At 46.9% G+C, this 3,863-nt stretch overlaps 1 protein-coding gene across 3 annotated transcripts in view; it reads right to left on the reverse strand.

Moving 5' to 3' along the window:
* Window positions 1-3,863, reverse strand: part of LHFPL3 (lipoma HMGIC fusion partner-like 3) — a 538,481-nt gene that overhangs the window by 49,240 nt on the left and 485,378 nt on the right. The gene's annotated exons all lie outside the window — the stretch shown is intronic.

The following is a 3,863-nucleotide window of genomic DNA, read 5'->3' on the forward strand; positions in this document are numbered from 1 at the left end:
TAGGTGCACCTCCCCTGGGGCCTGAGGGGGGGCCCAGTGACTGGTCCCTGCTCAGGAAAACAGTGGCAAAGAAGTCGTTAAATAAGTTAGCTTTGTCGTTTGGTGTGATGACCAAAATTCCTAGCGTGTCTTACAGGGGCCCCACGTTACCCGGTACCTTCTTTTTGCCCCCTATGTATTTAAGAAAGGACTTCTTGTTGTCCTTGATCTGGGTAGCTAGTCCCAGTTCCATCTCCACCTTGGCCTCCCTGACTGCCCCTCTGCATCCCCGAGTAACCGCAGTATAATCCTCCCTGGTGATGGCCCCTCCCTTCCATAGAATGTCTTGCAGGGGCTCCACGTTACCCAGTATCTTCTTTTTGCCCCCTATGTATTTAAAGTTGTGTGAAAAAGTATTTTTCTCTGTTTTGAATTTGCAGTTGTTCTCGTATTACCAGAAAGGAAGAGGCTTCATGGGCCTGATCTTCCTTCTCTGGAATGTCATGTTTCTCACCTTTACCATATCTTCCCTTGCTCACTAGTGCACTAGGGGAGGCCAGGGGAGGGGGGGTGAGACTGGTATCTCCTTTTTCAGCTGAGCAACTTTGTGATCCTAGCCTTTAATTTTCATAGTTCCTTTTGTTCACAATGTACAAAAACAAAATTAAACCTTTTACTTGGGGTCAAACAACATGTCTTGCATGACCCAAGATGACATTTTTCAATTCTGGGGGGAAAATGTTTTGTGTTAACTCCAAATGATTTTTTTGGGAGAGGGATTTTTATCCATTGGTGCAGAGCCAAAAAATCATTTCAAATAACCTTCAGTTTGTTTCCTTGCTAAGTAAGGCTCTGCCACATAGAAAGGTTTCCATGACTCATCACTCAAACCCTTCCTGATCTGCTGTACCATGTCTAGGTAGAGTGACCAGAGCAGTATCCCAGAGGATGGCAAAGCACCAATGTATTTCCTAAAATGTTCAGTTGACATCTGTCTATCTCTTGCCTGCTCAGGTCCAGCACATACAAAACAATGACCAGTTATAGACAGCTAAAAAGGCTTCAGGAACCTGAATCTGAGCTGAAAAATATGCTTTGAATTTTAAACCTTCCCCCACCTCTGCTTGAGTCTAGATGTTGAAGAAATTGTTCACAGCCAAACTGTAGGTGCTTACTCAGACAAAACTAACTTGGACCGAGACAGAGTGAAAGTTGGATGTTCCTGTTTCTGTGTAGGTGTGAAAGGGCTGGAAGAAACAAGTAAGCTTGTATCTTTGCACTGGGACTAGACACCACTGCAGAACTTGCATCTATCCATGTGAGAGGGGTATTACTGGCTAGTAGCAGAAGCTACTCCAGAAGGGGCTTGGCTCCACATCCTGGCCCCTGGGGGAAGCATGTGCCTAACCACCACAAAGGGATGCCATGCCTGCTGCTAGTTCCAGCTCCCGCTGGCACCATGCAGCTTCTGGACTTGCAGCAGAGGACTCTAGAAATGCCACTGAGCTTTGTGCGAGGGCTCCAGGTTTGTCCTCGGCCTTTAACTCTGCTGTGCATTCACATATTTTGCAGTTTGATCAGAGGCATAGCAAGCTTTTTAAATGCCCGGGGAGAGGTGGTGGTGCAGGAGGGGGAATGATGCTGATGGGAGAGGGGAGCAGGGAACAGGAGAAGGGGAGATGAGTTTTACCTGCCTGGTTCTCTTCACCACAGTGGCAGCTGCTATTGCTGCATGTTTGGCTGTAGTGGCATGGGCTTGGGCTGCTGCCACTGCAGGGCAGGAGCGGTGTGGGCTCCCCGGGGTCCACTCCTGGTGCCCCATTCACTGCCCCCCTCCTCCTAGGCACGGGCTGTGCCTCCCTTGGGAGTTAAATCCAAGCCCCCATCCCCGAACAGTTGGGGAGGGTCTGCCTGGCTCCTGCGCCTGGGGTGCAGAGCTGTCTGTGCTGTGGTAAGGACTCCTGGGGGAAGGAAGCCATACTGGTGCCCCCTCTAAGCCAGCACCCAGTCTGCTTGCCATCCCTACTTACACTACTGCGTTTGAAAGTCCACTTCATTACTTCTTCCGTCCTCTGCCCTTCATTTTAAATTCAGAAGTAGAACCACCATCAGCTCCAGCCTCCTGTTCAGCTGCATCTCCTGACTCTCCCTCCTCCCTACCCTACCTTTGTTTTCTTCATTCTTTCCTCAGGTGACAAGGCACTTTTCTCTCATCATTAAGCCTTTCTCTTCCTGTCTTCTTCACAGTCTTCAGGCTTCTCTACCCTCCCCTGCTTTTTACTTTCTTCTTTTTTTATTCTAAGAAGAAAAGAGGAAGGAGAGCTGGCATCCCAATTATTTATATGTAAATATATCTCACTAGTTTTATCCTGATCGAGCAAAATCTTGACTCCTGCAGGGGCAGGCGAGAGTCCCTTCTGCTCCCATTAGGCAGGCTCACAGCTCTATTCTGAGTGGCAAAGCAGAGTACAAGTCCAAAGGATGAGTGACATCCTTTTTACCCTGCTGCAAAACTGGTTTTATAATTATGTGCCCCATCCAAAAAAGTATGTGCATCCTTAATCCTCCCAAAACACAGTTTAATATGTATAAAAAGCTAGCAATATACATCATTCCAGCACAGAATTTCAATTGCTAGGAAGGCTGAGATTGAATTAAAAAGGAAGCACTGTGCATGGCAATGAGCTCATTTTGACAGGCTGAATTAATTTTAAATAATAAGGAAGTAATTTCCATCTCACTCAATGCCTGCACTTTTCTGCAAAAATAAAACATTACAGGCAGAAAGGCACTCTTGAGAAATCTCTCTCCTGGAGATAAATAAGCTAGATAGTAATTAAAAAGGCAAATAAATTGTAATTACAATTGTAAACTGTAGTATTAAGTATTAATGCACGTCAGTCACAATTACTTTGCTTGAATTCTGTTTTCAATTCTGCTTTACTCCATTAATTTTATAACCAGAATATGGACAGCACTTGAAGAATACACAGATTTAAGCACAGAGAAATATCTACAACAGTTTGTTGTGGCTGACATACTCGTGAGGATGTGTCACCACCTGACAGATGCGAGAAAAAGGGAAAGCCAGGAGAAAACAACATGAAAAAGAACTGAGGACCAGAGCCAAAAAAGACTTAGGTGTTTACAGCTTAGACAGTGCAGTGCCTAACTTTTAGATCCTGTCTCCCAGAATAGACGGTGGAACCGTAACTGAAGCATCTTGGCTCTGTGTACAGCGAAGGGGGAATTAGGGCAGGTCTCCACGCTGTCTTCCTGATGCACCTGGGAGCACTGACATAAAGCGTAAAACCACCCACTTACTCTCACTCCACACAAGCCAACTCACAAAAAAGAAGCAATACAGCTGCCTCCAAATGGCCCTGCGTGCATGCCCAGAGGCACTTGTAGGCTCTCTGTCTGGAGTGTGCTTGTTGACACGTTCGGGGCTGTCCTCAGCTCTCATTTCTGGGACCTGGCCTGCGTTAAGTGGGTGGTATGTGCTTCCTGGGAGTGCTCCTATGTATGGCACAGAGGCAGATTGGACAAGTCATTTGGTACCTCAGAACTGAGTCCAAAATAGGCAGCATGCCGAGCAGGGTGTCCCTGTAAATTCAGCACACACAATGCAGCTGTTTAGTGCTGACCAACAGGGAAATGCTGAGGATTGGGGCAGCTTCTTACTCAGAAGGCTGCTGGCGGATACCGTCATTGAGAGCCTACTGCTTTCTAAGCAGGAGCCACTCTTTCCTTTTAAAACACAGCTGGAGGAGGAGGAGAGGGTAGCCTTGCCCTTTGTGAACAATTATGTAGAGGCTAGAGCATTTACCAAGGGAGCGGAAGACCTGGGTTCAATCCTCTCTGCCTGAGAGCAGTCAAACCCA

Source organism: Gavialis gangeticus, unplaced genomic scaffold, assembly GCF_001723915.1.
Source record: "Gavialis gangeticus isolate Ggan-Ray unplaced genomic scaffold, GavGan_comp1, whole genome shotgun sequence".
NCBI classification, from domain to species: Eukaryota; Metazoa; Chordata; order Crocodylia; family Gavialidae; genus Gavialis; species Gavialis gangeticus.